Source organism: Schistocerca americana, chromosome X (assembly GCF_021461395.2).
Source record: "Schistocerca americana isolate TAMUIC-IGC-003095 chromosome X, iqSchAmer2.1, whole genome shotgun sequence".
NCBI lineage: Eukaryota > Metazoa > Arthropoda > Insecta > Orthoptera > Acrididae > Schistocerca > Schistocerca americana.
This window is the reverse complement of record NC_060130.1, coordinates 128,617,083-128,632,003: the sequence shown is the minus strand read 5'-3', so window position 1 is coordinate 128,632,003 and position 14,921 is coordinate 128,617,083.

Sequence of the window (14,921 nt, the reverse complement as noted above, 5' to 3'; positions counted from 1 at the left end):
GTGGTGTGAAACCAATTGAAATTCATCGACAGTTGAAGGAGACATGTGGTGATGGAGTTATGGATGTGTCGAAAGTGCGTTCGTGGGTGCGACAGTTTAATGAAGGCAGAACATCTTGTGACAACAAACCGAAACAACCTCGGGCTTGCGCAAGCCGGTCTGACGACACGATCGAGAAAGTGGAGAGAATTGTTTTGGGGGATCGCTGAATAACTGTTGAACATTTCGCCTCCAGACTTGGCATTTCTGTGGGTTCTGTGCACACAATCCTGCATGACGATCTGAAAATGAGAAAAGTGTCACCCAGGTGGGTGCCACGAATGCTGACGGACGACCACATGGCTGCCCGTGTGGCATGTTGCCAAGCAATGTTGACGCGCAGCGACAGCATGAATGGGACTTTCTTTTCGTCGGTTGTGACAATGGATGAGACGTGGATGCCATTTTTCAATCCAGAAACAAAGCGCCAGTCAGCTCAATGGAAGCACACAGATTCACCGCCACCAAAAAATTTCGGGTAACCGCCAGTGCTGAAAAAATGATGGTGTCCATGTTCTGGGACAGCGAGGGCGTAATCCTTACCCATTGCGTTCCAAATGGCACTACGGTAACAGGTGCATCGTACGAAAATGTTTTGAAGAACAAATTCCTTCCTGCACTGCAACAAAAACGTCCGGGAAGGGCTGCGCGTGTGCTGTTTCACCAAGGCAACGCACCCGCACATCGAGCTAACGTTACGCAACAGTTTCTTCGTGATAACAACTTTGAAGTGATTCCTCATGCTCCCTACTCACCTGACCTAGCTCCTAGTGGCTTTTGGCTTTTTCCAACAATGAAAGACACTCTCCGTGGCCGCACATTCACCAGCCGTGCTGCTATTGCCTCAGCGATTTTCAAGTGGTCGAAACAGACTCCTAAAAAAGCCTTCGCCGCTGCCATGGAATCATGGCGTCAGCGTTGTGAAAAATGTGTACGTCTGCAGGGCGATTACGTCGAGAAGTAACTCCAGTTTCATCGATTTCGGGTGGGTAGTTAATTAGAAAAAAAATCGGAGGCCTTAGAACTTGAATGCACCTCGTAGCTGTTTGCACATTCACCGATCCACCCGGTGCCTTCTGTTCTGGAGAGAGAGCGCTACGAATTAACATAAGACATCGGGACGCTAGCAACCGTGCAAAGATCTTATAGTCGGCATTAAGCAGGGTGATGGGGCGATAATGTGTGACCGTAATCCCTGGCTTCTGTTTATGTACTGGCACCAAGAGGCCTTTCATAATAGCCGGTGAAGTAGGCGCATCGGAATTTCACATCTCGTTATACATTTCCGTCCATCGCGGTGCCATTTCGTTGCGAAATTCTCGGTAAAATTCAGCAGGAAGCCCATCAATGCCTGGGGACCGATTCAACGCACCTTGTGCAATCGCATCATGTACGTCGTCACAGCTAATGGCTTCCAGTAAGGTTCCCGTGGCTTCCACCGTCAGTGTACTGGAGACGAGGTCGAGGTCATCGACAGGGGCTGCTTCTTCCCGGTAGATGTGTTGGTAATTGTCGACAAATGCTGAGACGATGTCCGCTTGACGCGTCACTCTTCGGTCTTCGCGGGTAATTAATTCCCATACCAAAACGCGTCGTCGGTGCTTTCGTTCATTCACGACGTGGTGCATGGAAGGAATCTCGTGCCTTATCGTATCGTGACATCTGGCGCGCACCATGGTTCCCTGAAGATGTTTCCGAGCTAAAGCCACTAGTTTAGCTTTTATCCTTTTGCGTTCGATCCGGATGTCCTGACTCGGCAGACCATCATCCAAGTCGCGCAGCACTGCAAAATAAAAGTTGGTCGTACGGCGGCGCCATTCTGCCATCTCCCTGCTATATGAGATGAACGTAGGGCGAAGCGCCTGTTTAGCACAAGTCAGCACCCAATCAAGCATCGTCGCATACTTTCCAACCCTTCGCTCGCTCATCGTCCATGTCTCAAGGATCCGTTGACGGCATTCAGGATCATGTAGACGTTGAATGTTTAGTTTCCACGGGGCCTTACTTTTCCACACCTCTCTACGGGGAAGAAGCAACGTACAGATGTAAGCGCTGTGATCGGAAAATGCCAATGGCCAGCGTTCCGCGTCCTGGACATCATTTGCATGAGCCCGTGAGATATAAATGCGATCTAATCTGCTCGCCGAATGACTTGTCACATAGGTGTATCCCGGTGCATCTCCATGTCGTAATTCCCACGTGTCACTAAGTACAAGGTCGTTGAAGATTCGCAACTCCTGGCTGATGTTTGCTTGCGGCCATTGGTCTTTCTGGCTGAGAACACAGTTCAAATCTCCACCAATTTTACGCATTCATAACGTTCATGGAATAGTGGGGCAATGTCTTCTGCATAAAATCGCGCCCTTTTCCCGCAGCCGATTATTTCCCGACGGTACATAAAGATTGATGATGCGTGTCCCAAACGTCGTGAAAGCCATTCCCCTGGCCGACGGAAGATAACACACGTTTTCCACTGGGAATCCATCTCGCACGTAAACTGCCACCCCACTCCCATTGTGATCTCCATGTGACGAATAGGATCGGTAGCCTGCGATGTATGGGAGTGCAGCTATGTGGACTTCCTGCAGCAAAGCAAAATCCACATCAGATGCCCAAATCGTTTCCTTCAGTAGGTGTATTTTGGCCGGTGAACGCACGTCATTTATATTTAATGTCGCAATACGGTTCGCATGGCGTTGAATCCCACTCTGTCGAGGCGCAACAACATCTCCCTGCATCGGCGCTGAGGGCTGAGTTAGAAGACGTTCCCCCGCCCCTCTCCCTTCACCTTCAGCAATTATTAGGCCTTCTTCGTGAGTGCCGGCTGCCTCTGTACGACGTCCGACGCCTCCTCAATATCGTCATACCACATCTTTTCAGGCAGTGATACATTCGAATCCATAGCCACAGCATCTGCGTCTGGAGAGCCAACTGGCTGTGATTCCTCTTCAGCATCACCACGTCCCTGTACCGTTAATGTGACAGACCACTGCCGGTCTGATCGAACAGTTTCCATTGCTTCATCCTGTTGTTTAGAGGCTGTTGTATCGTCTTGGTCCACAGGCACATCGTCGTTGGGGCAAGGGGAGTCATCCCGAGGAGATGTCGTGCGACGCCGCCGTTTCCTCCTTTTCGGGGAACGCTGTTTGCGTGACCTTCATTCCGTATCCTCAGATTGTAGAGAATCACGTCTGCCCGACAGAAAAGCATCCGTAGGAACTGGAAGCGTTTCGAGGCCCATTGTTGTCGAAACTGATGTTGTTGTCACAGAGTGCGCTCCAGACGGAACAGTATCCGTAGTAGCTGATGCTTCGTGTACTATCGTTGTGCTTGGTGAGATTTCGGTCTCAACTGATGTCGCCGTAGATTGTATGCTCGATGGAGCAGTATCCTCTGTCATCCCGACGTCTGCTACAAGGTTTCGGAGAGTGCCATCTTGATCTTCCATCGGGGCTGTGTCCTTTCGGTCATCAGCGGACGCAGTGAGGGCTTTGGCATAGGTGCTCGGAAGTACTGTCATCGCCGGCGACGGCTCCCGCACATCTGAAGGCAATTGTGTGATCCGCCGTTGCATACAGTTCGACCTGAGGTGTCCCTCCTGGCCACAGCCAGAACATGTACGTGGTTGACCATCGTAAATCACCACCGCCCGACAACCACCAATTGTCTGATAGGACGGTACATGCTTCTGAAGATCAATAGTGATCTGTCGCACTCCGTTAAGAACGGGGTACGTGGCGAATTGTGTCCAGCGTTCTGCCGTGTGACCATGTACTGTGCCGTATGGCTTAAAAGCCTCGATAACTTCGTCAGCCGGGAGCTCAAATGGCAACTCAAAAACACATATTGTCCGTACACTCAGACCAGCATGTTCTACAGTAACCGTGCCGACATTCCCGTCACCATGGCAAGATCGGAGACCTGCTTTTGTCGCCTGTAGAATTCTCTCACACGCCGCGTCACTGACCATCTTAACAAATACCGTGGGACTAATGATGGACAGGTGAATTCCGACAATATCGTTTGGCGGTATCTTGATTTCCTCACGAATGAATCGTTCCACTGCTAAAGCCTTTGGTCGTTCGTAGTCTACGCAGAAATTGAATTGTAATGTAGTTTTCCTGTACTTGTTCGCCATGATCGTTGTTACCAGCCCACGCGCAGACTAAGTCCACAAGTCAACTAACACTCGCACACGCCGCACAGGCGGAAGTATCGGACCTCCGCTTCGCACGGCCGCTAGCGCCGAACTGACCGCTCGGCTAATCCCGCGCGGCGAGATGTTGAACCCTAATTTCCACCTACATCTACCGTAAGTCGCAGGAGGAATGGTCAGTATTCAAATATATAATGGGAACAATCATTCAAAGCGAAAAAGTCTGGTAGACATGGAGTCTAAAACGCATACCTTAAGCACTATGATCACTTTTTCATCTTCGATATTTTGAAACAAATCTCTTCCATTTCACATTGTTTGCTTTCAATATTTAGAGAGGTGGTCATATGGACTAAAACAAGAACAAAATGTCCCGTAAACATGGGCTCTAAAGTGCGCTACTGAACAAGTGCTCATAGTTTTTAAGGTACGTATTTTAGAGCCAGTGTTTACTAGACGACGATCTTTTCTTATTTTGGTCCATACCACCTCCTCTCACAATATGGAAAACAAAGAGATTTTAGTAGAAGACATTTCTTTCGCAATATTGAAGATGAAGAAGTGCTCATAGCGCTTAAGGTATGTATTTTAGATCCCATGTTTTCTACACACATCTGCTCTGAATTATCGTTACTGATGTATCACCGTGTATTGACCATCCCTTCTGGGACACTCTGCATACTCTGCAAACCACCTTACGGTGTTTGACGGAGGGTACTTCTGGCTGTACTATCAACTCCTCCTTTCTCTGTTCGATTCGCAATTGGTGCATGGGAAGTATGAGCGTCGATAAGCCTCCGTAAGAGCTCTAATTTCTCTTCTTTTGCGTCATTTCGCGAGACACATGAGGGGGGAAGGTCCGACACATCACCGAACGTACGCCCTCGTAATTTCAACAGGTAAACCTCTCGGTGATACACAACGTCTGTCTTGTAGTGCCTGCCTTTGCAATTCGTGGAACATCTCCGAAACGCTCTCGCGCTTACTAAGCGATCCCATGACGAAATGTGCCGTTTTTCATTGGTTTTTCTCTTCTAGTAATCCAGCCTTGTAAGGTCCAAGACGGATGAGCAATGCTAAGGACCCGGTATTACAGGTATTCCGTAAACCACTTTTTTCGTAGATGAATTGCGTTTTCATAACATTATCTCAATGGCCGGCCGGGGTGACCTAACGGTTCTAGGCGCTACAGTTTGGAACCGTGCGACCGCTACGGTCGCAGGTTCGAATCCTGCCTCGGGCATGAATGTGTGTGATCTCCTTAGGTTAGTTAAGTTTGAGTAGTTCTAAGTTCTAGGGGACTGATGACCTCAGAAGTTAAGTCCCATAGTGCTCAGAGCCATTTCAACCATTATCTCAATGAATCTCTGCATGCGATCTGTTTTTCCTAGAATCATTCTGCTGTAGGTCGCTCCGGACTGTTACTCCGAAGTACCTTGGCATTTTATAGCCAATCGAACAGTAATGGGTCTTCGCCATTCATTTTCCGTCTATAAAGAACGCTTGCCCGTATTTATTTAATAAAAGGTTTAACACTCGAGCAGGTGCGCCATTTTCCGTAACACGAGCGGGCGTGCGACGCACTTTGTACATATGTAAAGAATAGTTGTCTCAATGTTACCAAGTTAAACAGGTGTGACCAAAACTACAGGTTAATCTTACTTTAATTAAACAACGATAAAATAAACTTATTACATGAGTTTAATCACTGTTCAGTTAAACAATAATAACATAAACTCTTCATTATATCACTCTATAGCGCATACGGGAAACATTACACAGTAATGATCCACTCGAAGCATTACACAGCGCAATTGCATCAGATCCCTGCCAGCCGCTTATTTGACTATAAATTATCTCGTAAATAACTGCCTCACTGTGCGACCGTGCTGCTGCTAGCTTGGAGTCTGTGTCATTCTATTGCAAAGGTTTTTACCACCTATCTCACTGTTTATTTTGCAATACTGCTGCTCACTTGGACATACGAGAACACAATTTATTACAGTTTTAGCTGAAGCAGTAATTAAGGAATAGGTACGAGCCTGTAACTATTCAATTGATTTGGAGGAAGACACCAAACAGCGATGTCATCGGTCTCATAGAATTAGGGAAGGAAGTCGGCCATGCCCTGTCAAAGGAACCATCCCAGCATTTCCCTGAAGCGATTTAGGGAAATCACGGAAAACCTAAATCAGGATTGCCGGACGCGGGATTAAGACGTCATCCTCCCGAATGCGAGTCCTGTGTGCTAACCACTGCGCCGCCTCACTCGGTCCTGCAACTATAAAAGAACAATGGAATTGTACAGGACAATGTTATTTTTTGATTGGCGCACTTTATACATCGGCGCGCCCGCTCGAGGGATAAAGAAAAGAGAGCAGCAAATTTTACGATGTTTGAAGCTTCCGAATTCTCGTAGAATACAGTTAAAACCACAACAAGTTGAGCGAAGCTCAAAGCAACGCTTAGCCTCTGCAAGCGCAGTGAGGATGCAGAGCGTTTGGTGCTTTGTGTGGCTGGTGTTTACAATACACAGATAAGCGGCTCTGTCCAGGGTAGCTCTCTATTGTTTGCCGTACGCGTCGGTACGTCCGCGGCCCGCGTTCTGCGGCTGAGGAAGGCAGCACCGCTACAAAGCGAGCATGTTACGTACCTAAACGACCATTCATGAAGTACGCGAGGTATTTGGCTTAACCCCCTCAGTCCCACTGGCTACAATTGTGTCCAGCAATGTTTCATCAAGTGAATACTATAAATACATCAGCAAGTGAACATAGTACACTGTGACCGACAGAATACATGGTAGTTGTCGGTTGATTATATTCCACAATATAACTGAATATTATTATGATGATTCTTTCACGTGGAAAATATGGAAGGATCAGTTTTATTTATTACAACAGCGAAATTTCAAAATTCATTATTTTTGTCTATAAAATGAAGCCAAGTGTACGGAGTATATTTTGAAAACGGGGAGGTACATTTGCATATTGCTTCTAAAATCATTTAAAAAAAACGTCAAGGAGCACTAGAGTATAAATAAAAATGTTCCTCCCTCCGGGAAAAATTCAGGTCTGAAAGGGTTAAAGGCGATATCGTCTACCTAGTTGTGCATCTTCTGCTTCTTCTTTTTCTTGTGCCATTGTTTTACACTGGAACAGGGTCGGCATCGTTATTACCGGATTTAGCGTGGTTAAGTTAAGGGATGGCCGAATGCACTTCCTGTCTCCACCCCGTTACCCCGGGGATGGAATTGTGTACCCCAACAGTCTACTTGTAGTGTTACTCAAGTGAAAGTAAGCAAAAGTTTTCTAAACGTTTGCCAATCGTCTGACAGGCGAGAGTCGGGTACCAGCCCAGTACTCACGTACTGGGATGTGGGAAAACGCCTATAAACCACTTTGCATAGTAGTGCGTATGAACATCATTTATTACGTGATTTTCTTTTAACATGACATACTTCTGCACACTTTGTTGATGATCGTAGTAACTGCTCTGAAGCACATTTCTATTGGTACTTTTTTCACAGAATTTTATTTTTATTTATTGCAGTACGAATTTCTCCAGCCATTAGCTTGTGATGTACCACTGCGTATAAAAAACTTAAATATTGCAATGCCATTCCGCGAGACAATTAAAAATTTAATTGCAGAGATATACCAAGCGGTGCTGAGAAAGCTGAGAAGGAAACAGCAGAAATATGGGAAGTGAATCAAATTCAGCTAGAAGAAATAAAAACTTGCCTATGACATTGTTAATTCGGGCAGAGACGACAAAGCTCTTGGAAGAAAAATTTGAAAGGAATGGATAGTGCCTTGAAAAGAGGTTGCAAGATAATTATCAAAAACAACAAAACAAAGGTGATTGAATGTAATCAAATTACACCAGGTGATGCTTACGGCAGTATACTGTATTAGGAAATGAGACACTAGAAACGGTAGATGCGTTATATTTTGGCAGCGAAGTAACTTATGACAGCAGAAGAAGAGAGAATATAAAATTTAGACTCGCAATTGCCAGCAAAGCATTTCTGAAAAAGGGAAATTTATTAACTTCCAATATAAATTTAAATGTTAGGAAGTCTTTTCTGAAGGTATTTTTATGGAGTACAGTTTTGCATGGAAGTGAAACGTGATGATAAACAGTGCAGAAAGGAGAGAGTACAAGTTTCTGAAAAGAAATGCTACAAGAGAATGCTGAAGATTAGATGGGTAGACTGGCAGCTGATGGGGGGTGTTTAAACGAATTGGGGAAAAAACAGTGGAGATGGGATCGGCTGAAAGAAAAAAATCTGAGGCATGTAGGAATAGTCGGTTTGATACGGGAGGGAATTGTGGGTGATAAAAATTGTAGAGGAAGGCCAAGGTTTGACTACAGTAAGCAAGTTCGAATAGATAGAGACTGCAGAACTTATGCGAAGATAAAGATAGTTACACAGGGTCGACTACCATGGAGAGCTGCATCAGACCAGTCTTCGGAATGAGGAGCACAGCGACAGCACGTAGTGTCTTGTAACTGCCTAGATTGCATGACACTACGAAGCACTGAGGTGAGATACTGAATCATGATCGCTCACCGCCGCCCACATCTTACGGACACTGGTGCTAGGTCCAAGTGCTACTTATATTCTGGAAGGTGTCTGAGACGTACGCAATAGAATTTAGAACAAATGTCCTGCATAGTTACCCAATCAGCCTCAACTTTCCAAAAACAACTGAAAAGTATCCTGCGTCAAATATGGAATGAGATGTCTCGAATTCCATGCTATTTTGAGGCTCATTATTCCTGCTGATTTATTTTACGATAGTTACCTGAGAAATTTAGAATCTGATGGATTTAAATACATAAATGATTATACTCAAATATTCTGGGGTCAGGGTTATTTTCTGGATGGCCCCCTCCCTCTTCCCCTCTCCCCTTTGTGTTCGTATGTGCCTGCATCCATGATAATTTTTGTATTATGTGAATACGTTGTGTCTGTTCTTTCGGGCATGCCCGAAAGAACAGACATCACGTGGATTCCACAGCTGTCATACATCGATCCATATTACGTATATTAAAGGAAGAGGGGGAGGGGGGAAGAAAAGAAAGGGAGGGAACTATTGATGTCAGCTGCATCGGGACTTTATGCAGAATCAGCGGCGACGAGTGAAAATGTGTGCCGCACCAGGTTTCGAACCTGGGAACTCGTGCTGAATCCATTACCTCCAATGCAGATGCGCAATTACTTTCGACCTTCAGTGGGAATCTCAAAGTAGTGAGCATGGGGGACATGGATGGGTACTGTGGATAGGTGGCAGAGAGGTGTGCCAAGATAGTCCGCGAGGGATTGATAACCTGTGTGTCTGGATGGTGCAGAGGTTAACGCAAATGCCTTGCATGCCCGAGGTTGTGGGTTCGAATCCTGACCTCCCACACTTTTTCACTCGTCGCCGCTGATTCCGCATAAGCTCGTGATGACGTGACGTCAATACTTCCTTTCTTTTCCTCTGCTTTCCGCCCTCTCCACCTTTAGTTTACGTAACATGTATCACAGCTGTGAATTCCGCGTGGGGGCACCACACATTCATATAAATCAGTGCTGACCAAATGCCGCACACAGTGCAAAAGTGGGGAAGTGCGGCACAGGTGCGCAAATCTCAGCCAACGGGCAAAATGCAACTGCGACGTCTGTGGCTAGACACGTACAGGGGATACACAAAATAATGTGAACAACTGTACTTAATTGGTTCAAATGGCTCTGAGCACTATGGGACTCAACTGCTGTGGTCATCAGTCCCCTAGAACTTAGAACTACTTAAACCTAACTAACCTAAGGACATCACACACATCCATGCCCGAGGCAGGATTCGAACCTGCGACCGTAGCAGTCGCACGGTTCCGGACTGCGCGCCTAGAACCGCGAGACCACCGCGGCCGGCACTTAATTGGGAATGGTTTATTAATAAGGGGATGGACCCCGATTTTCCCGCAATACAGCTGAGATTCTTCTTGGAATACTGGCATATAATGATTGTATAGTCTCCAGTGAAACATTATTCCACTTTTCGATCAGAACCTCTTCTAACACCTGTAGTGACGAGGGAGGCGGAAATATGCTCCGGAATTTGCGCGGTCCAATGCCGCCCACAAGGGACTGTGCTGCCCAGGAAAGACGCTGCAGTTCAGCTGCATGCTCTTCATACAATGATTGTACTGTCCTGGCTCTGTAAATGGGTGCATTATCGTCCTGAAATATGGCATCATTGTTAGAGAACAACATTTGAATCATGGGGAGCACCTGATCACCTTAAATGTTCACATAATTGTTGACTGTAACAAGGCGTTTGAGAGTAATGATGGGACCAGCAGAATACCATGATATGGCTGGCTGCCCACACCATCACACTTCCACCTTCATGCTTAACCGTTGGAATCAAGCAATCAGGATTGTAGGCTTCTTTTGGCGTTCTCCGGGTGTAAAACTAGCTCGATGTTTGAAATAACGAAAACGTTTACGCGTCGGACCGCATGTCGTGTTTCCACTGATCAGCCGTCCCGAATTTATGCTCCTGACACCATGTTTTACGCTTCTTTGCGTTGATTGTCGTCACTAATCGTTTCGGAATAGCGGTTCGTCCATGAATATTCGCTTTATGAAGTTCTCAGCGGACAGTGTCGATAGATGGGGGTTCTCGAAGATGGCTATTGAGCTTGGCAGTCACTTTAGCTGCCGTAGTTTTGTGTTGTTTTGACACACTTCGTGTTAGGGTACGACGATCTCTCCCAATTAGATTTGATTTGCGCGCACTATTACGTTTTCACGATGATGTTTTTCCATGTTTCGTGTAGCTGTCATGCCTGTTGAAACATTTGCTCTTGAAACATTCAGTGAGTTGACTGTCTTGGTTACTGATGCTCCAGCTAATCGGGCCCCCGCGATCTGCCCTCTTAGGTCTTTCATTGCACCTCGACCTCGGCCTCTGAATGCAAATACGAAGTGTTCACTACTCGTAAACAACCTGCACTGATGCCTAGTCCGTACTGAACATGCACAGTCCAGCGCAACTCATGCCTTACCTGCATTGTTCACCGTCAAACACAACTATGCTATTACTACCAGTGTTCAAATTATTTTACCTATCCCTTGTGTATGAAATGAGCGGCGACAGTTCCGCTGCCTTATTTACGCGGTATCTGGAGGACTGAAGCGCACTCAGGCTTGCTCCCGTCTGGCGACTGTAACCGTGCGTGAGACACTGAGAAAGGGCGAGTATTGCAAAAAAGCAAAGAACGGGAGATGTTTGTTGTCACTCATTTAAACACGACTTGGAACTACAATTCTACTTTACAGCAGTATTGGAAAACTCACAGTGTTTGCTGGCCAGCTCAAGTTCACGACTGAAAGACACTACAACTCATCTCATAATGAGGAATGTAGTGTACTAAACAGTGAAGAATGGCAAGCCAAATGAAGTGCATTTAAGAAAATGAATGAGGTACATCAACAGGTTTTTACCGCATGAACTCTTCGTTTTTTGTGTTACATTCGTATCTACTTTAGTGTCCAACCTGCTGTTTTCAGTTTTCCAGAATGACAGTCACAGTACATCTGCACTACCGGCAAGTTTCAAAATGACGTTAAGAATAACAAAATCCTGGAAACCATTCTCCGAAGGGGAGCATTTAAAAGACTGTCTTATTGATGCTGCAGAACTTTCGTGTCTCACGAATGTTAGCAGGTTTCAAGAAATCGTCCTTTCCTAACAAACAGTGACACAACGTGTAAGTATTATGTCCGGCGATGTGTAGTCAGTTAACGTATAAGGTTCAAAATGGTTCTGAGCACTATGAGACTTAACATCTGAGGTCACCAGTCCCCTAGAACTTAGAACACCTCAAACCTACCTAACCTAAGGACATCACACACGTCCATGCCCGAGGCAAGATTCGAACCTGTGAGCATAGCGGACGCGCGGTTGCAGACTGAAGCGCCTGGAACCGCTCTGCCACCCCGGCCGGCAACGTATAAGGAAAAGGACTTTGTTGCTTTCTCTGTTGCCTTGGATGAAGCAACAGATCGTCCAGATACAGCTCAGGTTTTGATATACGTACGAGGTGTCGACAACGCTCAGCTTGTAACAGAGGACGTTTTGCACTCAGTGTCTTTGAAAAGTGACTAGACAGGTGTAGACTTACTCCAAGCTGTCTAGCAAGCGATTGACGGTGTCAGCATGGACTGGAATCGGGTAATCTCAGTGACCACGGATGGTGTACAAGTAATGTGAGGCAATTACTGAGGACTCATAGCACCTATGTGCAAGAAGCTAAGACGCACAGAAGAGACGTGCATTTAACATCGAGAGGTGTTCAGCGCAAAATAAGTAACGTTAGAAAACGTCATCCAAATTTTTGTGCCTACCGTAAACTATCTGAAAACGCATGGGCTTAAGCACCGCCAGTTTCGGCCGTTCTTGGAGGAATTAGGAGAAGAGTACAGTGACGTAGCTCACTATAACGAAGTACGCTGGCTCAGTCGAGGTAAAATACTCAGAGAACTTTTAGATTTATGTTTGGGCCTGGTACATTTCTTACATGAGAGAGGAAAGCAGCTCGTGATGACTGGGTGTTGTGTGATGTCTTTAGGTTAGTTAGGTTTAAGTAGTTCTAAGTTCTAGGGGACTGATGACCATAGCTGTTAAGTCCCATAGTGGTCAGAGCCATTTGAACCATTTGAGGAAAGCAGTTAACCAAAATTAGAAGGGCCTTACTGGATACCAGACCTCTCCTTTCTAGTTGGTATTATGTCTCACATGAACAGCCTGAATGTCAGTTTGCAAGGTGAAAATAATTTAATTTTTGACATTTTGGAAAAAGTAAATGCTTTTGAAAGGAAGTTTGCTCTTTGGGAGAGCCAACTATTGTCTGAAAACACTACGCATTTCCCTACCCTTGGTTTGGTACGCGAAAGTGATAGGTTTCAAAAATAGGTGTCAATAACTGTAAAAATTAAGGAACAATTTGGAGCACGATTTGTAGATGTAGCGACTGTGTCTCCTATCATTTGCTGTTTTGCACGGCCATTTTCAGCATCAGTTGAAGATGCTCCAAATCATCTTCAGATGGAACTGATCGACCTGCAGAGCAATAGACGGCTAAAAGACAAGTTCTTTGTAGTACGCAGTACAAAAGAATTCTACGAAAACTTTCCATAGCAAGAATTTCCACGCATGTGTCACGCAGCTACAAGAGTTACGTCCATGTTCGGATCTACGTATGACTGGGAAAGATTTTTCTCCATAATGAAAATGAGTAAATCAATGTTTCGATCGACTATTAGTTACGAAAATCTTTGCGACTGCTTGCGTTTATCCATGTACGGTGCTTTTGTGCCCGACATTAACTGTATCGATCCTCATCACCAATGATAAACACGTTTCGTATTTTTCTGTTATTCTAATTTAAAATTGTTATTTTTTAACTGTGCCTCATCCTGCTCGTTGTTACATAGGCGAGCATTGTTATCTGACAAGTATGGTATTAATCCGGTTGTGCGAGATACACTTACATGCGTAAAAATTATCCTTTAATTATTGAGACATATGTCTGACATCCTAGCCATGAAGGGTATTTTAGGTACCTAATGTGGGCGTAAAACCAATTCGGCATATTTATTTTTGTTTTGTTTTAGAACTGTGACCTTCGTTGATAGTGCGATTGCATTGCACACTCGGAAAAGAGAATGAGAGTACCCCCAGTAAATATGTGCATCAGCTAGTGGGTAAAGCGAAGTGGCGACATCTCTACTTAATAAGTGCCGCGAGGGATTAGCCGAGCGGTCTTAGGCGCTGCAGTCATGGACTGTGCGGCTGGTCCCGGCGGAGTTTCGAGTCCTCCCTCGGGCATGGGTGTGTGTGTTTGTCCTTAGGATAATTTAGGTTAAATAGTGTGTAAGCTTAGGGACTGATGACCTTAGCAGTTAATTCCCATAAGATCTCATACAAATTTGAACATTTTTTTTCTAAATAAGTGGACTGTTCCGTTTCCCTGTTTACACGCCTGGTACGTGTACACACTGTGATCAGGAAGTTGCACATGTGCAGTAGCTCTGCACGTGTGCAGAATTTCTGGACGGTGCTGATATAAACGATTCGCCTCGATGGGCAATGAATGCACGATCTTCATTGCAGATGCACAATTCCGTTCGAACTCCGGTGTGAATCTCGAAGTAGTGAACTAGCACAACTGCTTTGTCAGCAGGAGATCCTGCGTTTGAATCGTGGTGCACCACACATTTTAACTTGTCGCCTTTGATTCCACGTATAGTCCCGCTGCAGCTGACATCAGTAGTTCCTTCCTTTTATTTTACATTCTGCTCTCTCCACCTTTAATTTCCATAGTTTCTGTGTGCTCTGATGTGCTGTAGGCAAAGGTATACTTTGAGGATCTTTACCTTTGTACACCACGGTATGGAAGTATTTCTGGATGACATCGCTAATAACCAGTTGATATTGCCAGACTCTGAATCAGATGGTGATTTGCTGCATTTTGCACCTTGTATATGCATCGCGCACACACGGTATGCTCGTGATAAAATCCGATGATATTGAGTGTCCCACCAATTTTGCACTCGACTGTCGCTGCAAGATCTGGCGACGTAACAGGCAAGTGACCAGCTGACTATTCCATCTAGTCGCCTTGGGCGGAGCTATCTGTTGTTGGCGGCAGTTGAAAGGTCATTGATTAG